Source organism: Coccinella septempunctata, chromosome 2, assembly GCF_907165205.1.
Source record: "Coccinella septempunctata chromosome 2, icCocSept1.1, whole genome shotgun sequence".
Classification (NCBI taxonomy): Eukaryota; Metazoa; Arthropoda; class Insecta; order Coleoptera; family Coccinellidae; genus Coccinella; species Coccinella septempunctata.
Window position 1 is genome coordinate 19,011,620 of NC_058190.1, and position 24,962 is coordinate 19,036,581.

Genomic DNA, 24,962 nt, shown 5'->3' on the forward strand with positions numbered 1-24,962 from the left:
TTGTTTTCTATTTTACCTTTAATTGAGTCCAATTTGCGTGAGAAGGTATCCATAGCCAACCTATCCCCAGGGGGAAGGTAAACGCAAGATAAGTAAACGGAAATGTTATCAATCATTAACTTCACCCACACGTCCTCCGCGCTACTCAGGAAATCACCAACAAGAACCGCACTGAGTAAATTCTTCACCGCGATGAAAACACCACCACCAGTTTTCTTCTCAAATGCTGTAGCACAAGTTTCTCGGTCACGCCGGAATATGCTGTATATAAAGGGATCAACCACTTCATGGTCCAAAATGCCACTGTGTAGACAGGACTCAGTCACAAATAATATGTCACTGTTGTTAGCTAGAGCATTCAGCCTAAAATCTGTCAGCTTGGTCCGAAGCCATCGGACATTTTGATACGTGATGTTTAGAGCATTACAACCCATGTAATGATAAGCTTCTGTGTGAATCATTATCTAAGCTACTACAGTTTTTTTCTTTTTATTCATTACGACATTGGTTTCACTCTATCAAACCAACTTATAGAACTGTAAAAGTTTGTCCCCGAGCCATATAATTTTTTCCTACTCAACATATCCATATTGGATATCGATTGAAATTTATTTTGGGAGGATTTTGCATCTCTTCATAAACTTTTTAGGGTTTTCACTCCCAATCTCTGAAACAAAATCAATTAAAAATGAAATCAACGATTTGCTCCTGCGTAAATTCTTGCACTAATTTGTCAGGAGCAAATTAACTAGAAAAAATTGTTGCCTGACAATGAACTCAAAATAAATAACGTTGAAATTATAATTCTTTGTAACGTTTCGGAGTCTATATCAGACTCCTTCATCAGACGAAAAAATCTACTTTTGAAAATCTTCTGAATTGTCGCTTTTTGTCTGACATTAATTGTCAACACACAGAAACAGAGACTGCACAGAAACGTTGATTCATTTAATTTTGAAATTACCGTATGACAGTTCCTTCTTTAGTAAATTGATCCAAATATGATCTATTCCTACCGAACAATTTGCCAAATTATTATCTTGATCTAATAGAATACACGTAGACTCTTTAATTTTTCGTTTAAAATGGTCTGGTTCTGTCATTAAAATTTTAGTGTTGTCCCAATTTTAATGACAGAACCAGACCATTTTAAACGAAAAATTAAAGAGTCTACGTGTATTCTATTAGATCAATATAATAATTTGGCAAATTGTTCGGTAGGAATAGATCATATTTGGATCAATTTACTAAAGAAGGAACTGTCATCCGGTAATTTCAAAATTAAATGAATCAACGTTTCTGTGCAGTCTCTGTTTCTGTGTGTTGACAATTGATGTCAGACAAAAAGCGACAATTCAGAAGATTTTCAAAAGTAGATTTTTTCGTCTGATGAAGGAGTCTGATATAGACTCCGAAACGTTACAAAGAATTATAATTTCAACGTTATTTATTTTGAGTTCATTGTCAGGCAACAATTTTTTCTAGTTAATTTGCTCCTGACAAATTAGTGCAAGAATTTACGCAGGAGCAAATCGTTGATTTCATTTTTAATTGATTTTGTTTCAGAGATTGGGAGTGAAAACCCTAAAAAGTTTATGAAGATATCCATATTGATTTAAATAATGACTGCACCATTTTATGTCTTTCACAAAGCTCATTAATGGTACTTTCCTACTGAACTTCTAGTCTAGACACTTCTTTTAGAAGTTCCAATAACAGTTAGCCATTATAGGATAGTGTTTTCCTGCAGTACCTGGAATTAAACCTCTTATCCGCAAACAATATACCTAAAAACAAAAATTAATTGGAAGAAATTTCCTATTGATCTGTTGGGCAAAACAAGGACCAATATGACTGCGTTATTTTAACAATGAGAAAACATCCTTGAAAAACTTTAACAAGAGAACAGGGTGGACTTATGTTGATGAACCTTGCATACTAGGATTGTTTCCTTTTCTATAGTCTGCTTATTTTACAAAGTACATGCAGGTATTTGATGTGCCTCAAGTTAACTGTTGACATATACACCAATTACGTATTTTCTGTTGCTAAATTTTCTAGGGTATGTGTTTAACATTTCAATGGGAACTGAATGAAAAAATTTATTAAGGAGCACATGTAATAATGCAAAATTATTTTATATACCCAGCAACGCAGCCTTTCTGAGTTGAGAATTGATATAATAGATTGGTTTTCAGCACATTTCTGACAAGTTTTAAGGTACTTTTTAAAATATCATACTTACTAAATGTTTCACGAAAAACTGAATTGCTTTCCACTATCGTACTTGTTCATCAATTAGACATAGTTTATACTTATATGGTTTTTCCTGAAAGTTCATCTTTACTCATCTGTCTTTCCTAAATCATGATACTTACTCAAGTAAACTCTTATATTATCGAGCAGTTTTCGTTGTCCTACTGCATTTATTTCCACAGGTATATTTTGGTCAGATAATCATATAGCGACATTTTTCTTCTTTTCATTTAGCTCATATGCCTTCAGTACTGAACTTCAGAACTAGGTATTGTAACGTTTTCTTCGCTTAATTAAAACGTCCAACTTATTAAAATCATTTATTTACACTTAATACACTTATAACTCACAAACTAACTATGACACAACTATTTATTTATACTCGTATTTATTTCCACTAGTCGCTTGCACTGTGAACTATAACTGTACTTACTTGCCTACCTGCTCCTCCGCTGGGCTTATATAGGCGCCGGAAACATTCAGGTACCTTCGCGGTTGTTCGAGAATCTCGCGACCGCTCTGGTTCTCGAAAGGTCCGACCGCAAGGGCCGGACTGGTAACACTGTCCCCTCCTTAAGCCTGTTCTGTCCCAGAACAGATTTAGTGAATTTCTCCGAGGACCGTGGCGAAACTTGCACTCATCACCATTCCTACAGTAGCCATTCTGATGGAAGTAGCACTCCACAGTTTTTCCAGGCTCCCTGGCCTGCTTTGGGTTGAAACTGCACACCAGGATCCGTATACCAGTCCCCTGAAATACCATCTCCAGCATGCTTCGCACAACTCGCCGATTCAGCTCGTCCAATCCACAACCGAGCTTGGGAACAGCTAATTTCCTAACTCCAAAGCGTTGAAGGTCTTCTTTCAAGCTATGCAGTGCCGTCCATAGATTCTGATAGGTAGGCTTCTGATAGGAATGTTGCTTGGTGACTAGGTAATAAATGAACCGACCTTCAGCCTTCAATTTCAAAACTTTTCCGATTCTTGGCTGCTGTCGCAATAGTTGTTCCTGACGTCCAAATTTATTTCTGAATACTCTTGCTATTCCTTTGCTCGTACGAAGGTCCTTCGCTACGCAATGAGCGAGAGAGTATTCCTCAGACTCAGACATCTTGATGTACTTCCTGTGTGACGCCGAACCGTGCAACGCGTGTCTCACCATAACAATCCATAAACTTCTGGTAATCGCTGCTACCTTGCATCGAGGCTTCCACAAGACGTACTTCTTCTTTGTCCTGCGCGTACGGGGCTAATCGGTTGAAATGGACAACCTTTGGTTTTCCTCTGGGGAGCTTCCTTATCCGGTAAACTACATCATTTATCCTCTTGATTATTTCATACGGTCCCTCCCACTGTCTCTGCAGCTTTGGTGAAAAACCTTTCCTCCTTTGTGGATTATGTAGCCACACCAGATCCCCAGTGGTGAATCCACCTTCAATAGCCTTGATGTCGTAGCGCATTTTCATTCGGTCACTTGCTTGCTGCATTTGATTCCTTACCTTGTCATGAATGTAATCCAGCTTGTTCCTTAATTTACTAACGTAGTCCTCCCCAGCTACGTCTTCTCCAGGCTTACATCCAAACTCTAAGTCGCAAGGCAGCCTTATTTCTCGGCCGAACATTATACTGGATGGAGTTTCCTTGGTAGATTCTTGAACCGAAGATCTATACGCCATGGTGAATAGATGTAAATATTCATCCCAATCCCGCTGGTGATCAGAAACTACTTTGGCTAGATGTTTTCCCATGGTCCGATTCATTCGTTCGACCATGCCGTCTGATTGTGGATGAAGAGGTGTAGTCCTTGTTTTGTGAATCCCCAATTTGCTGCATACTTCTTGGAATAACTTCGATTCAAAATTTCGGCCTTGATCACAATGCAGCTCTAGAGGTATTCCAAATCTGCAGAAGAATTCTCTGACCAATTTATCAGCTACCGTACTTGCCTCTTGATTAGGAATACCGTAGGCTTCCACCCATTTCGTGAAATAGTCCATCGCTACCAAAATGTACTTGTTTCCATGGTCTGTTTCGGGAAAGGGGCCAGCGATGTCGATAGCTACTCGTTCCATGGGGGATCCGACGTTATATTGCTTCATTGGTGCTTTTCCTTCACCATAAGGTCCGTTAGCAGCAGCACAAACCTTGCATCTTCTACACCAATCTTTAACGTCCCTCTTACAATTTGGGCCAATAAAATCGCTGCCTGACTTTTTCCAACGTCTTAGTTATCCCGAAATGTCCACCTGAAGTTCCATTATGTAGTCTGGTCAGAATGTCTGTCACACGGCTCTTCGGCACAATCAACTGAAGTCTCTGCTCAGTTCCATCTCCATTTTCACAACAACGTTTCAGAAGACCTCCATCAATCTTCAGCGTTTCCCATTGTGCCCAATACGACTTTATATTCTGGCTCAGTCTGGATACTTCTTCCCAAGTAGGTCGTCTACCGCTCTTCTTTAAACACAGGATTACTTTCAAGTCGTTATCTTCCTCTTGTGCGCTTTGAATTTCTTCAGATAGCCAGTCGTCTTCGATTACGGTGGTCCGCCTTAAATCGATCTTTTCTTCCAGGCGCGAACAATGGCTGGAATTCTGGGGACACTCAATGGTTTTGGTCGAGCCATTGTCTACCAGAGCGACTCCTTTTATTTTCCCAGGAGTAGCCCATTCGAATTCTGGACGATTGAAATGCTTGAAATGCCTCCTTTTGTTGCAGTTCCAGCACACAGCATCCTTTTTCCTAGCAAGCAATATTCTGCGGACTTTTTCTCTGACAATGTCCTCAACAGATCGATCTGTTTCTTGCTCTTGTCTTACACGAAGGTGTCCCCTATGCGACGCTTGCTTCGCTGCTTCGATTTCCAAAGCCTGGGCTAAGGCATCATCTACTGTTCTAGGGTGTGCTAGTCTCAGGGCTTGTTGTATTTCACTATCCTTTATCCCATCCACGAATGTCTGGATTGATAGATGTTCCAGGAAGCTATCTGGAGCAGATGGATAAGCCAGCCTGACTAATCTCGCCACATCAGCTTCAAACTCCTGGAGATTTTCCCCTGTTTTCTGCACTCGGTTCTTTATTTGTGTATGGTATACTTGTTGTGGATGCGCATCACCATATCTCATCTGAAGTTTTGATGTAAGAACTTCGTAACAGGCTTGTTGACTCTCCGGAATCGTTTGCAGAATGTTGAGTGCCTCTCCTCGTAGAGCTATTATTAATGCCGTGGCTTTTTCGTTATCGTTCCAATTGTTCGCCAGCGCAGCAGCTTCAAACTGTTTTTGATATGTCGACCAGGGTATTTTTCCATCAAAAGTTGGAGGCTTGATCTTCATTCTACTACCTTCGCCGTCATTTTCCGCTTTCGCTGTGCTGTAGGGTGTTGAAGCCAGAATATCTGTTCTGTTTGACATTCTTTTCAAGGAATCTATCAATTTGGCATGATGTTCAATTATTCCTGCCATTTCTTCAAACTTTCCGTTAATCTTGTCAAACTTTTCATCAACCTCGTAAAATTTTCCACTGACTATATCGAATCTCTCACCACATCGTTACAATTTTCCCTAATCTGGTCAATTTTCTCATTCAATTTCTCATCAATTTTCTTATTTAATCTTCTGGAATTTTCTTCCATTTGTTCATTCAACTTAAATGAGTTCTCGTCCATTTTCTCATTCAATTTTCGAGAATTTTCTTCCATTCTTTCGTTCATCTTACTCAAAAAAACCATTACCGCTTGAGTCTCCATTGCGTTCTGTAATCTTGTGGTCACTGGCATGAACAAATAACCGAAAATATTTATTTAATTCGAGCGATGTTGAACCTCACACGTGACACCAATGTAACGTTTTCTTCGCTTAATTAAAACGTTGTGATAGACTTTTCGTACTCTGGCCGCTCCTTACGGTTGCTCGGGCGCCAGTGGGGCAATCAGTCAAACCCCACGTCTCTCACAGAATCCCCAAAGAATTGGAGAGCCCGGGTAGACTTGAGTATCAGTGGAGAAGGGTATCGATGAAGACTAAGGCGGTAGCGTCTTCTAAGTGTCTGCTTTTCAACGGTCTTTAGGCGTCAGAAAGAGTACTTACCTCTTCTAACTAAACTCTTAGATGAAACTGATTTAATAAATAGACTCTCACTGGCAAAATAATTGGCAACAAAAATAAATGTTCAACTATTTATTTCTATTAAAATAAACTGTACACAAAAGAAAATAGACAGGTACACTAAATCGTGGACGTCAACGGCTGGCAAACCTTCACTTCAGGAAAATGGACGGTTTCGGAAATATACGGAAGTAAGTCAAGTCTCAATTAAACTAAGTGCAAAGAAACATGCACGGTTTCGGAAAAATATTTCAACTAAGGCAAGACACAATTGAATGAAAAGTACGAACGGTTTTAAAAATAATAAACGGAATTCAGTCAGGTCAAAATTTAAAAACACCAGTTCACCGGGGTACGCCCTCTATCTCTGTCTCGGTGGTTTGTCTATGATCCGGTGTCCTTCGGTCTCTCTCTCTCTCTCTCGGTGACCTCAAGCTGGCTGACTGTCAAACAGCGGCCACAGAGTCCGGCGGTGAGGGTATTTGACGGTTATGGAATCCCAACTCTATGCTCGGCGAATCTAACCTATAACTATAATTCAAACGGTTGGAAATCGGGATGAAACGGTCAAATATTCAGGAATCGGAAAAATCAGGGGGGCCCAACGTCCTCCTGGGACCCAAATGCTACCCTACGGTAACGGAAAGCTATATACAGCAGGAAATGGTTAGCTCACGGTTTTCATCCAAGCACAAGTCTAGAGAGAATATTATTCCATAAAGGTGCAATGAAGCGGTAATAATTTCAAATATCACTTGCCTTAGAAATTCCTTTGTGTCTCGTAAGTACGGTTTTCACTTGACAATCACCTCACTCGTTCAACTCTCAACAACGATTCATACTGATCTTGACCTTCAGCGACGGAACTCGAAGAAGTAGGTACCCCGGAAAATTGTCCCCACCATGGGTAACTCAGTCCCCCATTGGATAAACTCAAATTGTTCGGTAAATCAACGGGCTCGGAAAGAGACAGAAACAATTGAAGAGAAGGAAAAACGGAACAAGTTGAACGGAAAGAATTCTAAAATAATGAATTCTGAAAACAAGATATATTCGGTCTCCGCTACAAATATGGGACTGGTCGGTGGAAAACAATGACATGAAATCAATCGGTAAATCCCCCCTATGATAATTTAACGGTTTTCTTCCGAAATACTTCGATTGTCAGGTCCTATTAAGAAAGTATCGGTAGAGAAATTTCCTTTTCGTGGCGGGGTAAAACTGCCTCGTCACATCCCCCTCCTTCGTCGGCAAAAAAAAAATAAAACGAAGTTTTATTCTTTTTTTTTTTTTAACCCCCCTGGGTATCGTTGCGGTATTTCTAAATGTCGGTTTCAGCCTGTGAAAGCTGCGGGGTTATTGAACTCGGCGTCATTTCATGACCTGATGAACTCAAACGGTAATTTAAAAAAAAACTGTCGGTTGGCGTATCCACCATGTCGGTAAGAAGACTTAGCCTTCTCGGATTTTCAAATTGGAAAATTATTCGGTCAGGTTCTTAACGGCATATACCTTTCAATCCCAGGGGATTTCAGGTCCTTTATGTGGATGTGTCTGACAACCTTACCACTGCCATCCTTGATGTCATACACCACAGGAGAGACTATGCCTACAACGGTATACGGTCCGGAGTATTTCGGAGCCAACTTGGCGGCAACTCCTTCTACTGCTGAAGATAAGGAATGCCCTCTTCGGTACACTTGGTCTCCAATCCTATGACGCCAGTCCTTACGACGTAGGTTATAGTGACTTTGCTGGACGAAGGCTCGTGTTAATCTAGTTCGGACAAATTTAGTTTCGGTAAATCGGTTACGGTTATTTACATGGTAAGCAACTTGCGGTTCGGTATGCGGTTCGGTGTGATTCTCTCCCTCCTTGATAGCAATCTCGGTAGAAAATTTGGCGTTCGGTGAACGCATTTCCCTATCAAAGTTCAAGAATGCTCTGGGGTCTTCGGTTGACTCCTGCTTTGGGGAATTCACTTCATCTTCCTTGGAAGCCTGGTACACACCTCTTTGGACAGTTGTTCTCATGGGCCTAAATTCCATCCGTTTGGAGAATCTGTCCTTTTTACAAGGTTCTTCCACCACATAGGAATGATTCCTTGCCGGTTTCTGCTGTGAAACCTTGTATCGGTGACACTTGCTACATTTTCGGACATATTGGGCAATTTCTCGGAACATTCCTGGCCAATAGTAGCTGCGGGCTATGCGAAATTTGGTTTCTGCTATTCCCAAGTGTCCAGCGGTCGGTCGGTCGTGGTTTTCGAGAAGGACTTCTCTTCGGTCATCTTTCGGAACACATAACTTCCAGGGATTTCCCAATTCTGTCTCTGTAAAATCATCGGAATCGCAAAAATGGCGGTATAATTTTCCTGACACTATCCTGTAGTCAGGAAACGCTGTAGGATTCGATTTTACTTCTGCCAATTTCCTCCTGTACCATGAGCAACTTACATTGTCCTCGGTCAGGCATATGGTTCCTTCGGTCGGTAACGGTAGCGGTAACGGTGACGGTAACGGTAACGGTAACGGTAACGGTGACGGTAACTGATTCTGCTCTTCCTGCGTCATGGGCTTGTCCTGTAGGGACCTGCCATTCAGAAAGCATTCGGCGGTTTGGAGATTGATGGAGAAGTCGTGTGCTCCCAGTACATCCATTCCCAGTACTACACTGATCGGTAAATCTGAAACTAACAACCACGTAGCCTCAATATTTTCGGATCCAACCTGAACCTGTGCTGTGTACATTTCCTTAATCGGGATAGAACTTCCGTTAGCGACGGTGGTGGTAACGTCTCTAACATAATTCGGTGTTATTCCAGCGGCCTTGCAGTGAGCAGCCACTTCACTGCTGATGAAGGACCTGGTTGATCCGGTGTCCAATAGTGCCCGGAACTCCTTGTCTCCTATAAGAACATTAGTTATAGGACGGTTATCAGAAAGGATTTTCTTCGGAATAACCGGGGTTCTCGGTAACGGACACTGACAATCTTTGGACATTATACCCTTCTTACCACATCGAGAGCAGAAAAGTATCGGTTTCGATGTACACTGTACTCGTAGATGGCCCTTACCACCACATCTCCAGCACTGGGTTTCGGTTGGCGGTCGGACGGTATTCTTCGGTTCATCTTGTCTCTGACGTGCTGTAGAGTTTTGTACAAGTTTCGGTTTATCGGACGGTTCGGACAGTGTGCTGAGGTGCATTCCGATCGGTTGGACGTTCGGTGAGGGATTTCGGAAGGTAAGATGCGGTTCGTTGATGAGACTCTTTTGAATCGGTGGCAAAGCATAGTTAGCAGTTTGCCATTTGACCAATTCGAACACTTTTCCTTTTCGAAGCAGTTCATCTATGGTTGAAGTCGGTTGGAAGGCCAGGGCGGTTTGCAGTTCTGGCAGTAAACGTCGTCGGATGATATTCACCTGTTCTTCCTCGGTCGGTCTCTTTACGGTCAGCTTCTGAAACAGATTTTGCATTCGAGTTACATACAACAAGAGTCGCTCATCGGTTCCTTGAGTGCGTTTCTTGATTTCCTCCAAAAGGATGTCCTCGTAGTCGGGAGGAAGAAAGGCCTCTCGGAGTTGTTCTTTGAAATCGGTCCAGTCGGTGAAGGTGCCTCTCCGGGGAATGTACCAGTCTCTTGCATCCCTACGTAACAGCTCGTATATTGACTCGAATAACTGTTCGTGGCTCACCTTTCTAGCCTCGGCAAGATACTCAGCCTCCTCCAGGAATGAGGTCACACTGGTTGACCCATCGAACGTCAGGTTCCATTTTCACACAGGAACGGTAGGAACGATGGAATGATCGGTGGTTTTCGGCGGTTTCATCGGCGGGTATTCGGTCGTCAGTTCGGTTTCCTTGGTCGTCGGTACTTCGCTTCTTACTTCTCTCATCCCAGCGGTATCGGTAGGAGATGAGGCAAATGAAACTCTCCTGGTTGATTCGGCAAACTCCCTCGCTAATCGCCTCGACTCAGGAGATGTTATTAGCGGTCTGTTTTCCTCACTGGTTCGGTCGGTTGGCAGTGCTTGTTCAACGGTAAATGGGAGGATATCGGCGGGCGGTCGGTGGTATGAAGGTTGTTTCTGCAAAAAAGTACGTTCAATTTGTTCGGTTAATAATCTGCTAACTTCTTGTCGGTTCTGCTGCAGCCGGTCATCATGAGTGTTCGGTCGGGATATGTCACAATCCTCTCCCAAGTTCGTCACTTTTCAGTCGGTTGACATCCATTTTCACGGTACCAGAAACTCAGAATAAAGATTTACAATATGTACTATACGGATATATGCCAGAAACAAAGAACGGTTACCAATTTGCCAGTGAAGAGTATTTAAAGAAAACGGTACGGTTACGGTAACAGGAACTACTCACAAAACAGCAGAAGTCCCTGCTCGGGCGCCAGATGTGATAGACTTTTCGTACTCTGGCCGCTCCTTACGGTTGCTCGGGCGCCAGTGGGGCAATCAGTCAAACCCCACGTCTCTCACAGAATCCCCAAAGAATTGGAGAGCCCGGGTAGACTTGAGTATCAGTGGAGAAGGGTATCGATGAAGACTAAGGCGGTAGCGTCTTCTAAGTGTCTGCTTTTCAACGGTCTTTAGGCGTCAGAAAGAGTACTTACCTCTTCTAACTAAACTCTTAGATGAAACTGATTTAATAAATAGACTCTCACTGGCAAAATAATTGGCAACAAAAATAAATGTTCAACTATTTATTTCTATTAAAATAAACTGTACACAAAAGAAAATAGACAGGTACACTAAATCGTGGACGTCAACGGCTGGCAAACCTTCACTTCAGGAAAATGGACGGTTTCGGAAATATACGGAAGTAAGTCAAGTCTCAATTAAACTAAGTGCAAAGAAACATGCACGGTTTCGGAAAAATATTTCAACTAAGGCAAGACACAATTGAATGAAAAGTACGAACGGTTTTAAAAATAATAAACGGAATTCAGTCAGGTCAAAATTTAAAAACACCAGTTCACCGGGGTACGCCCTCTATCTCTGTCTCGGTGGTTTGTCTATGATCCGGTGTCCTTCGGTCTCTCTCTCTCTCTCTCGGTGACCTCAAGCTGGCTGACTGTCAAACAGCGGCCACAGAGTCCGGCGGTGAGGGTATTTGACGGTTATGGAATCCCAACTCTATGCTCGGCGAATCTAACCTATAACTATAATTCAAACGGTTGGAAATCGGGATGAAACGGTCAAATATTCAGGAATCGGAAAAATCAGGGGGGCCCAACGTCCTCCTGGGACCCAAATGCTACCCTACGGTAACGGAAAGCTATATACAGCAGGAAATGGTTAGCTCACGGTTTTCATCCAAGCACAAGTCTAGAGAGAATATTATTCCATAAAGGTGCAATGAAGCGGTAATAATTTCAAATATCACTTGCCTTAGAAATTCCTTTGTGTCTCGTAAGTACGGTTTTCACTTGACAATCACCTCACTCGTTCAACTCTCAACAACGATTCATACTGATCTTGACCTTCAGCGACGGAACTCGAAGAAGTAGGTACCCCGGAAAATTGTCCCCACCATGGGTAACTCAGTCCCCCATTGGATAAACTCAAATTGTTCGGTAAATCAACGGGCTCGGAAAGAGACAGAAACAATTGAAGAGAAGGAAAAACGGAACAAGTTGAACGGAAAGAATTCTAAAATAATGAATTCTGAAAACAAGATATATTCGGTCTCCGCTACAAATATGGGACTGGTCGGTGGAAAACAATGACATGAAATCAATCGGTAAATCCCCCCTATGATAATTTAACGGTTTTCTTCCGAAATACTTCGATTGTCAGGTCCTATTAAGAAAGTATCGGTAGAGAAATTTCCTTTTCGTGGCGGGGTAAAACTGCCTCGTCACAACGTCCAACTTAAATTACTTAAATTATTTATTTACACTTTATACACTTACTAGCTGACCCGGCAAACGTTGTTTTGCCATATAAATAATTTCCATGTTGTATCATAAAAAAATAGAAATTAAAAATTTTGTCTAAAAAATAAAAAAAAAAATTAGGGGTGGACAACCCCTAACATTTAGGGGGATGAAAAATAGATGTTGGCCGATTCTCATAGATAGCTGACCCGGCAAACGTTGTTTTGCCATATAAATAATTTGCTAATGATTAAATTACTAAAATGGCTATTAAAAAATAAGGGTTGATCGTAGAAGGGTGAAAATTGAGGATTGTATGTATTTTTGTATGTTGTATCATAAAAAAATAGAAATTAAAAATTTTGTCTAAAAAATACAAAAAAAAATTTAGGGGTGGACTACCCCTAACATTTAGGGGGATGAAAAATAGATGTTGGCCGATTCTCATAGATAGCTGACCCGGCAAACGTTGTTTTGCCATATAAATAATTTCCTAATGATTAAATTACTAAAATGGCTATTAAAAAATAAGGGTTGATCGTAGAAGGGTGAAAATTGAGGATTGTATGTATTTTTGTATGTTGTATCATAAAAAAATAGAAATTAAAAATTTTTTCTAAAAAATACAAAAAAAAATTTAGGGGTGGACTACCCCTACCATTTAGGGGGATGAAAAATAGATGTTGGCCGATTCTCATAGATACCGGATAAGCACAAAAAATTTCATCAAAATCGGTCAAGCCGTTTCGGAGGAGTATGGTAACGAAAACTATGACACGAGAATTTTATATATTAGATAACTCACAAACTAACTATGACACAACTATTTATTTCCATTCCAATAAAGTATCGACCAAGAATAATAATATAGTGAGGAACTTATCGGGTTTGTTGATCAATGTATAAGAATGATCTTAAAACCTCTTTATTGTCTATAAACCTAGCTTTCGGCTGATAATTCTGCCTTCTTCAGGGTCCTTAAATGGTAACAACATTAAACAATATACTCTGGGAATAAATCCTGAAATGGACCTACTGCAATAGTGTGAGGTGTTTTTCCCAACAATGCTGGCTGTTGCAAAGTTGGGTCTCTCATGGATATTTCTATCTATTACAATTGATCTTGTTAATTTTTCCTCTAAAATACATCGAGGGAGAGTTGGAATATTGTTAAAAGGTAGAACATTAACATAAAACATTAATAAAGACGCCACACTCTGACATATGACAATTGACTTAGGCCGAAAGACGGTCCGTCATTACATTTCTTCTTCTTCTTTCTTCGTGGTCCTTTATCTTTTTTTACTTACTAAAATTTATAAAGGACCACGAAGAAAGAAGAAGAAGAAATGTAATGACGGACCGTCTTTCGGACCAATATTTCCTATGTTGGCAATACTTGATCGCAAAAGAGTTGTGATGAGAGTTCTTCTTCTTGGTGAGTTCTACAAAATATGTTAAGTGACTTTTATCGAAAATACAAAACTTTTCAATTTATCAGCTAAAATAAGACCAGAATTTTGAAAACCAATATTTCCTATGCTGGTAAAACTTGATCGCAGAAGAGTTCTGATGTGAGTTCTGAATAGCGCTCGGCGAGTTCTACAAAATATGTCAAGTGACTTTTATCGAAAAAAACAAAACTTATTCTAGGATATTTCAAAATTAAATTTTTTGAATGGAACACACGAAAATTTTGAATTATGAATTTCCATTAAGTTTTCATGGACCATTGCTAAAATACGTTTACCTATGTAATCGTATTTTCCTTTCGAAAAAATGCGGAAGTGCTTTTTAATATAAATGCAAAATGTGACTCGCATTCCACATTATCATAAAAGATAGATACAATATTGGGTGAATGCATTGAACAAAATTAACAGATAATAACAAAGTTGTTAAGAAAGGCATTTGATTTTTTCATATTCAACTTACATCGTACATCATAATATACATCGTACGGCATCACAGTATACAGGGTGTTCATTAATGGAATGTCAATATTTATGGGGGTGATTTTTGGGCCCATTTCAAGAAGAAAACTTTATATAAACATATGTCCTAAACGTCTTACCTTTTGAGATACAGGGTGGTATTATTTAGACATGTCACTGGCACGCCACTGACATGAGCAAATTTGATCTCTTGAATTATTTTAGTTCGACTCACGGGTTTCACCTAAAAAAATAAAATTTACGTATGTCTCTGCATGGGGTGATATTGTCATATGTATGTATTAAGGATATTGTTATGATCATGCAGAGAAATGGTTTTTATTTTTTTAAGCGGAAACCTTGAATCGGATTAAAAAAAGTCAAGTGATCAATTTTGGTAAGGAATGATTGGGAATTTCAAAATAGTTATTTTCCTATCAAGTGCGGAAAGTGATACTTGCCCGCACGAAACTGCCGTTGCCCGAACGATGCGAAGCAGAGTTCGGGTAAGCAGTTGAGTGCGGGCAAGACACTTTACGCAAGAGTTAGGAACAATATTTTTTCTACAAGCGCTTGAAATATATAAATATATCCATTTCACGAAACAGATCATATCTCATTTGATTAATTCATATATAATGACACACGTAATTCTGCATGTCATTACTATGGGTTTCTCATCGTTGACGTTCTATGCATTGAAACATGATAGAATTTAATTTACTCTATAATATTTGCGTGCGGGAAAAACCCCTGCTAATCCATTCCCGCACGCAAATGCGTGCAGGAAAGAAATAGCAGGCGTTTTTCCCGCACGTTTTGGGAAAGTGACTCTTTGCAACTTGGAATGCGTGCGGGAAAAAGGTTGAACGCGCACGCTTGTAGAAAAATAATTTTTATTTCATTAAAAATCTGTGGCGTACTATCAATGTCTGCCAAAATAGATAGGTCAAATTACGTATTGAAATATTATATTATAATATATTATATTATAATAATTGATTCATTTTTGAAAACTTTACCACTCTGTATCTCAAAAGGTAAGACGTTTAGGACATATGTTCATATGAAGTTTTTCTCTTAAAATGGGTTCGAAAATCACCCCCATAAATATTGACATTCAATTAGAAAACACTCTGTATTGTTATGGTCCAGTTTTTCTTTAAATTCAATGCTAGCTATCGGTCAAAAGGAATCTGGTAGATATTCCGAATAATAAAATTACACAAATGCTTGAATTATTTTAAAAATCTTTTAGTCACAGATTTCAAAAATTAGAAGTGGTTTCGCAGCTGAAAGAAATATTTTGTTTTGTTAATATTCTCGATGACTATTAGAGGGTAGCAAATAAGGAGCGTTTATATATATTATACGGAAAAGCCATTTCAAGCATTTCAACATGCATTTAATACAAAGAGGTATTTCCCAAAAAAGAAAAAAAATTATTCATGACAAAATAGTTACGTTAGACGTAGGTTTCGGGTATAGGCAAGAAAAGCTGATTTACAAACGATTTATTTCGCTACAGTTTCGGATCCAATTTGATCCTTCTTCAGGCGAAACAAATCAAAACTAAAATCTCTCTTTCATCAGTCATGAATAATTAAAATTCATTTACAGACAGCAATATCTGTAAATGAATTTTAATTATTCATTCCGTGTTGCCTTATCTGTCCAAAAAGATTTTCGATGGGATCTTGATTTAAACTCCCTAAATTTAGAAAAATCGGCCCTCTTGATTTCAATTTTTTCCGAAGTGCCATTGCTGATTTTATACTAATTTTCCAACCTTCAACAAATTTGAAATTATTTTTAAGTTTCCCATTTTCGAAAATTTTCCAATTAATTAATTTAGGCAATAGGTTGGACCAAAATTCTAAGCGAGGTGAGTTTTCAGACAGTGCACATACTGCACATCGAAATTTTTTTCCTTGAATATTATAAAACTATGAACTATTCATCATCCATCAGATGGCCAAATTCTACAGTCCCTAATGCATCAACACTCAATTCTCCACATACATGAAGCAATTCTATCATTCCTGCCATCGGCATCGTGGCACTAAGTCTCGGTTGTTCAATTCAGGTTTAAGCCGAGATTTAAGTTGATCATGGATTAACGTGACAGATTTGAACGGAAATGTCAAAATTAATCCAGGAGTAACTTTAATCACGAATTAAACAAGTCTAAGTTGTCGGGCTGCCACATTTAGTTTCATTTTCATATAAGTTTCGTTGAAATTGAAATGGTTTTCATTCAATCTATGAATAAAACTATAAGTCCGCTCATCTCTCTGTAAGGAAAGCTTGTTTATATGTTCCATACTCGCAAACTTTCCTTTTTCAAATTCTGATTTGCTCTTAATTATAGCATTTCTGGTGTTTTTTAAAAGATGGCGAACGTCATGAATTGTGGAAATTGGTTTCTCATTAACTATAAAATGATGAGAAGATGGCTTATCATCAGTGCAGTTCTGAACCAGTGAGTTGAGTGCACTTCTGTTTGTACTACCCTGATCACAGACTGTAGCACAAATTTCTATTCCCACTACCTGTAAGGCCCCAATTACCATCACAATGAGTTTTCTCAAATCTGAGGATTTAACAGCATCCTTGGTGAAAAAATAACCTACTGGTACTTTAAAATTTACCTTAATACCCCGAATCATAAAAACCAGCGCTAGTGAACCCAAATCTTCAAAGCCCGAGATTCTCTGCTTGTGTCTTTCATATGAAAAGCCACTGCACAAAGATATCTCGTCGAAAATTTGGACTCAACATCGCTCCAGCGCATGCATTTTTTCAGTTTGAGCTTTCAAATGTTCCATGACTGGCCTTAAAATACCACATTCAAAAGAGATATTTGAGAGAAGTGTCTGGAAAGTCCTAGGAGATGGTAATTGGAGAAAAGCTCTCAGGTATTAATAAAGCCTAGGACTCCTTTTAAAAATGGAAAGGGCAAAAGTTTTGTCATTTACAGACCATCTTCGACCTGTACTTGGCTTATTGAAATTTATCAACTGACTATTGATGAAATTTTTCGTGACTTGATTTAAATTTTCTTCAATTAATTGAAATTTACTATCCGTATACAAAGTTTTCAGTTCTGTTAATGCAGTGTGTTCTTTATCAAATAATGTTCTCAATTTACAAAATTTAGATTGTACATTACGATGTACTTGATAACTTGATACATGGTGTTTTCTGGAGGAGTAAGATCTAATTTTTTGAGCCCGACATTTGTCAAAATTCCTGTTTTATTTTCCGTGACAAATAAATACTTATCTGTCACATCTACACAATCAGCATTGTTCTTGCAACAAGTTTTTATTGATGATGATATGGGGTTATCTGAAATTTTTTTGAAAGGGAACAAGGTTCTACTGTATCCATAGAAATCATAATATATACAGGGTGTTCCTAAATTGAACGTACAAACGAAAAGGGGAGATTCCTTAAGTGAGTTTAAGAAAAGAAGTCCCATAAAGCGGTGAACACATATGAGCGGCCGCGGCCGCGATCACGATCACGATCGTGAGACATCGCGACTGAACGCCGCTATATCGCTGAACAGAGCGTGATATTATGTGCGGAATATGACATTTGCATGGGACGCTTCTCGATCGTGATCGTGGCCGCGGCCGCTCATATGTGTTCACCGCCTTAACATGGGGTCGCAAACGTTTCGTTTTCGAGATACAGAGTGTTGAAGTTTGAATTTTTTTTAAGTTTTTTTCTCGAAATCGTTGGTAGATACGACAAAACTACAAGAGACCGAAAAGTTTAGTATAAGAACAAAGCTTCTTTTTACATTTTTTCAAATTAACAGTTGCTCACCAAAAAAAAGTTCTGCAGAAGAACAGGTGGCAGTGTTCCAGAAAAAATATCACCCTGTACATCTTCTATCGAAATTGCCATGTTACGTGGTGAGAACTCTAAAATGTAATATCTATGCCAAATTTCAGTTGAATATCTTTTGAAGTGTAGATACTATGAGAAAAAAACTTGAAAAAAATTCAAACTTCAACACTCTGTATCTCGAAAACGAAACGTTTTCGACCCCATGTTTATGGGACTTTTTTTCTTAAACTCACTTAAGGAATCTCTAGAATGCTAATCCAGTAGTAAGAAATGCGGCGAAAAATTGACAGTTGTCGTTAAAGCGAATGCGCGACATTAGTTTATTTCTACTCGAACGTTGCCTAGCTAGACTTTCCTACCTTATGTCAGTCGAATTGTTTATTTGGTATAAATGAGAAATAAACATATTTCATTCGGTAAAAGAACTTATTTTTCGATTCATACATTACTACTTGTCGGTATTGAACACATGCATGGATGACTAATTGTGTTTATATATGCTTTGTTAGAAAATCAGTACAATGATGTTGCAGATTTCAATGAAAATACAGGGTCTTTCACGAGGAACCTCACCCATATTTATACGGGAACCTACTGAACGTATTTTCATGAAATTCAGCACTTATAAGTATTTCACGATGCTGATGAAATCTAAAATATTTTCAAGGCATGAGCACCTCCGGTTTTTCCGGAAATGACGTCAACTTCCGTTTTTCAAATTAGAACACCATTTTTTTATTGCAGAAATAGATTCCTTAGAAAATTTCAAGTTATTTTGATGTAACATTTTTCAGTTTTGGTTGGAAAATTCTCTCTGAGCGGGAAAATTCGAAAAAAAATCGAAAATAGAGCTCCGCTGAAACAAGAATAACTTCGAGGTTTTTGGATGGAAAATTTTAATTTTTGGGATTTTTCAAGATGTAAGATTGATGTATCCACTTTAAAAATCGAAATCGCGATTCATGATACAGGGGGTGAAGTGATCGCTTTCAAAGTTAGAATGACAAAATCGTGAAAAATCAATTTTTTCAAATTAGAACCTCATTTTTTATGGCAGATATTGAATCTACGTTAAAAAATAATGTGAGTGTATGCATCACACCCTTGCCCTAAAATGGATATTTTCTGAGTTATTCACAAAAAACTGTTTTTCGTCTTGAATTTTCAGCTATTTCTTTTCCCTTCACGCCAAAAAGATGAAATTTTCAGGAACTGTTATTTGAACCATGCTGTAGATTTTTCACCCCTTCTTGAAACCGACTTCAAGTTACTATTAGGAGAACCATGGCAAACTCTCGCAGTTATAACTAGAGAAGATGCTCAAAGTTTTGACCGTTAATTTCTAGACATTTATTTATACGTCTCAGGAATGCTTCGTGCGTTGCTCTTCTTATTTCATCGGGAGGAAGAGATCTGCAAAAGTGTTTAAAAACCAAATTGAGTTTCAAAACTATGAATCTAAATATCTAAACAAACCTGAACGCATTTCTGACTCGTTCTATGCAGTCCTCTTTATCAGTCAGGGGAGTTGAGTAGACAATATTTTTTATCCTACCCCAAACATAATAGTCTAAAGGAGTTAAATCGGGAGAACGTGGTGGCCAAAGATGTGGACAATTGTTCGCCAACCATCGATCTTCAAATAGCCTGTAGAGGATATTTGACATGACACATAAGGGAGAACATTCTTTAAATAATGCAAACATGTGTAGTGTTCTATCTTACCAGTTGAAGTCCCATCATAAATGTGAACATCGAGAATTGCCTTATTTTTGATGGCGCAAAAAACATCGAAACTCCAGGTCTCTTGAAAGTTCCATTGTCTGAAGTGGTGGTTGTTCTCTTCATCCCAATAATGACTGTTATGCCTATTGAAAGAACCATTCTTTGTGAATTTAGATTCATCTGTCCAAATTATACAGTCCAAAAAGTTTTCATTCTCTTGAAATCGAATCATCATAGCTTCGCAAAACTCTGTTCTCCTGACGAAATCAGTTTCCTTCAAATGCTGTACCCTATTGAATTTATATGGGTGCATTTTATGTTTTTTTAATATTCTCCAAACACTCGATTGAGATAATCTCGGCATCTTTGAGAGAATTTTGAGGATTCACACGAAAATATGTAAGAACTGTAATTTCGTTGTTCTCATGTTCTACTACACTTTTTTCTCTGTGTATAGTTTTCTTAACGAAAGACCCGACATTTCTCAAGTTTGTCATGGTTCTGTTAATGGTATCTCTCGTTGGTCTGGGTCGGTCAGGAAACCTCTCAATGAACAGTCGAATCGTTCTATCTACAACTTTATTACATTCTCCATGAAGTAGAATGAGATTTAAATAATCTTCATTGGTAAAATTAGGCATAGTGATCGATTTTATAACTTACTACGAATTATCACCAAATTAATAGTAAACACAAAATGCTACTGAATAAAGAGGAATTTGGCAGATGTAATTAATGATATCTATCATTAAAAAAAAAGAATGTAAAACATGGTAAGTTTTTGCATATGGTTCATAAGGAATTATTTATTTATCACTGGAGAGAAAACCGATGGCCGATTAGTTGAAATAAAGAGGTTTCCGATACAAATTCGAATCAAAATTCGTCATCTATTTAGAAACAACCTGTAACTTTTTTCTCTTGCATATTAGGGTAGTAAAATCTGAAACATGGTTTAAGTAACAGTTCCTGAAAATTTCATCTTTTTGGGGTGAAGGGAAAAGAAATAGCTGAAAATTCAAGACGAAAAACAGTTTTTTGTGAATAACTCAGAAAATATCCACTTTAGGGCAAGGGTGTGATGCATACACTCACATTATTTTTTAACGTAGATTCAATATCTGCCATAAAAAAATGGGGTTCTAATTCGAAAAAATTGATTTTTCACGATTTTGTCATCCCTAACTTTGAAAGCGATTTTTTCACCCCCTGTATCATGAATCGCGATTTCGATTTTTAAAGTGGATACATCAATCTTACATCTTGAAAAATCTCAAAAATGAAAATTTTTCATCCAAAAACCTCGAAGTTATTCTTGTTTCAGCGGAGCTCTATTTTCGATTTTTTTTTCGAATTTTCCCGCTCAGAGAATTTTCCAACCAAAACTGAAAAATGTTACATCAAAATAACTTGAAATTTTCTAAGGAATCTATTTCTGCAATAAAAAAATGGTGTTCTAATTTGAAAAACGGAAGTTGACGTCATTTCCGGAAAAACCGGAGGTGCGCATGCCTTGAAAATATTTTAGATTTCATCAGCATCGTGAAATACTTATAAGTGCTGAATTTCATGAAAATACGTTCAGTAGTTTCCCGTATAAATATGGGTGAGGTTCCTCGTGAAAGACCCTTTATACATCATACCCTTTATGTATCAGTATTTTTCAAACGTTTCACTTTATATATTGTACTGTATGATACCGGCGCCGGCGTAGTTAGTAGATATAGAAACTCACTCTTTTGTATTCCTTTTTTTCTTATCTTTTTTTTAGATTCAACATTTACTAAGGCATATCAATTCAGTAGTTTCCCGTATAAATATGGGTGAGGTTCCTCGTGAAAGACCCTGTATATCGGGAACTTGGAGGTAACGTGTTATAAGTCCAAATCTAAATTTGTCGATAGAGGTATTATTGAGTATTCATTGATCTTTGACCAAACCGTGAATTGGCTGAAGATTGGAGTTTTATAGCGAATTCCATGGTAACAACTGGTGCTTACTAAATATTTGGAACTTACAACAAAAATTCCAGAAGATCTAAACTAAATATCACCAATGCAATTCGATATTGTCGCAGATTCCATTAGATGAACAGGTACCTATGCATTGAGTGCATATTATAAACTCCGTGGAACAATTTTGAAATATCCTGATCTAGTGCAATACCACTATATACCATCAATGGAATTCGCTTTCAGTGGAACTCGTTAATTCATTCAAGTTTTGAATATTTTGTTTGCATTTTTTATTTTTAATATGATAGACAAGTACACAAGTACATTTCAGAAAATGTGACTTAAAACTCCTTACCTCCGAGCAGATCGTGCAACAGTGAAAAATCAAATGACTGAAAGAAAACGCATTGTTGTCCGACATACTTTCGTTACATGAATTGTCTCCTCTTCATAAGATTCGATCGACAGAATATTCAGAAACTCGGCAACGTTCTACTAGAAAATAAACTAATGATGCGCATTCGTATTAACGACCACTGTCAATTTTTCGCCGCATTTCTTACTACTGGATTAGCATTCTAGAGTAATAATATATAATATGATTTCTATGACTGTATCGTCTTCATCTCGATTACAAGGTGATTTCTCAAGACTAACCTGTACCTAGACACAAATTCCTATTATTTCACAGATTCTTTCTTGAAGTGAACCTAGGTAATAATGTTGAGGTAGCAAATACTGAGTTTGTGAAGGAGGTAGAAACTAAACATCTTGATAAGTAGAGCGTATATGTGGAAGTTTTAAAGATTCTATTTAAAATATTTTAATTCTATGTTATGATATAGGTATTCCTCATACTGAAATCTCAAAAGAGACATAAATACTAGATGCAAAGATTATAGAGCTAGGAAGATAGGAAACCGCCTCATATCGCTAGTACTAAAAAGCGTATACGTTTTGGCCTGTGTTGCACACAATTGACAATCAGGTGGCGCTGGAATCGTGCTCTCAAACTGTTGAATGACAGTTTTCTATTTCATAATTGAAGGGCGCGAAATTCGAATTCTGTTCCTCGATAAAAGGGCGCGAAATTCGAATTCTATTCCTTTTATTGAATTCGAGTAGACTTGGTCGAAACCAGAAAAAACATCCTGAGCGACAAAACAAAAATAGGCCTTTGTTTTGTGATCAAGATGTTTTTTGCATCTAAACATTGTTGTGAATCAATTAATATTAATGAAATACTGTGTTAGATTTGCTATACTTTTTATTTGAAATATATAGAAAAATTTGACAAAATTGAAGATTGTACATGGTGTATTCAAAGGTCAGGCTTTTTTTTAACGGAAGGTACAATTGGTGAAAATCATTCACCTTTGAAAACATCTTTTACACAAATAATTGAGCTCTGAATATAGGACACAACAGAACATGGTGAAATGTTATATATCAAAGGTGTAATTTCTACACAATACATTTTTTTTCCAATTAATAGAATCAGTTGAATTTGTAAAATTTTTATCAGAAATTAATATGAACAAATATTCGATACAACATATCTCAAGAATTCTTTTACATATTAGTTACAGAATTTTCAGAACCACAATTAAAAACAAATTTACATAGGTGTAACCTGTATATCGGTAAAGATATGTAAGAATAACAAGTCAACTCCAAAATGCAAATAACTTCACTAATAACATGAATTGCATATCAACCTAATAATACATATATCCAGCTATAAATGATAAAATTCAGTGATAAATTGAAATACCTGTATCTATTCTAATGTATAAAATTGTAGTGTAAGAGCCTAGGAGTACAAGTGCATTTTATTTGGTTTTGAGAAAATCAGATTTAAACTTAAAAATGATTCCCAAATTCGACCTGTTGGTTTCTCTAGTACTTTGTATTGCTCTGTTTTTTTCACTTGAAGTTTTGGACTTACTCTTTTATACCATCCTCAGCTTGTCTCACCACTTACTCATAGACAACGTGGTGATCGCCAAAGTGCAACTCTTCACATAGACTAATTTCATCGTACATCAGAGAACAAATTTCTTTTTTCTGCTCAGTATTTAGGAGATGCAACCTCAAAGAATTTATAATGACTCTACGTATTCCAGGAGAAACTTTTTTACTGCAGTTCACCAAGTTAATGTATGGACATACTGAAAATCCTATTCACTTCAGAGTACTGAAAATAAAAATCAATCAATATCAGAGTCACATTGTACGAGTTTCAATACTTACGTTCAGATATTTATGGTAAATTCAAAAAACTTATATTCGGAGAATCTTTCGTACTACAGTTTCCACAGTTCCTCACCATACAATAGTTTCCATAAGACATTTTGAGCAAAGATATTTTTCTTTGATTTTGAAGTTTTCACTAAGTAAATACACAAAAAACTCTAATAATAAACGACTTAAATGAACTAAATAAACGACGAGCGGAAAGAGAACCAAAACAAAACGGCCATGTTTCTTCAAATCTTACAAAAGTCAAATTATGTTTCTCCAAATGGCCGTCGAATAAATATTTTAACCATTCTTGGCATCTTAGTACAACAATTGAACCACCAGGTGGCGCTACAGCAAGTGTATACGCTTGGTTTCCTATCTTCCTAACTCTATAATCTTTGACTAGATGATCCAGGTCATGGAACAAGTTCTACAGATGAGAAAAAGCTTTCATTTGGAAGTATGAGAATTATGAAATTGTATTTCTAAATCGTCAATTGGATTTATCAGAAAACTCGCAAAGAAAAATCGTTTAACCTATCTCCTGCCAGTTGAAAGCCTTGGTGTAAATACCTTTTCTAATATTTTTTTCGGATTCAATATTTCTATTCAACAACCCAGAGAATGATCCCATTATAACTTCTCCAAATAATAATTATTATACTTTGTTGGACAACGTGAGATAAGAGAAAACATAAGAAACAAAACTTGTTTTGACTTTGCAGTACTGACAACGTAGTTTCGTAATTCAGTCGGCTGAGGGCGTCTAGATTTTTGGATTCGCCAATGCAAATATTGGGTTTGTTTTGATTCCATTCCAACCACAGAAAACACACCTTATGATTCCAACACTGACGTTCCACACAACGAGTGCGACGAAGATCCATCCACATAATTCTATGCCTATAATTTGATCCTTGATCCTATGGAGAGTAGAGAGACGGAGAACGATCGCCGTACTAAAAATGTGTACCCAAAAACGGGAAA

At 37.7% G+C, this 24,962-nt stretch overlaps 1 protein-coding gene and 1 long non-coding RNA gene across 4 annotated transcripts in view; one reads left to right on the forward strand and one right to left on the reverse strand.

Moving 5' to 3' along the window:
- Positions 1-24,962, forward strand: part of LOC123307700 — a 322,483-nt gene that overhangs the window by 24,000 nt on the left and 273,521 nt on the right. The window lies entirely within an intron of this gene.
- Positions 23,242-24,371, reverse strand: LOC123307706. Its single transcript, XR_006536996.1, has 2 exons — positions 23,985-24,371; positions 23,242-23,928 (listed from the first exon to the last, which is right to left on the reverse strand). It is a non-coding gene; the product is annotated as an uncharacterized LOC123307706 (long non-coding RNA).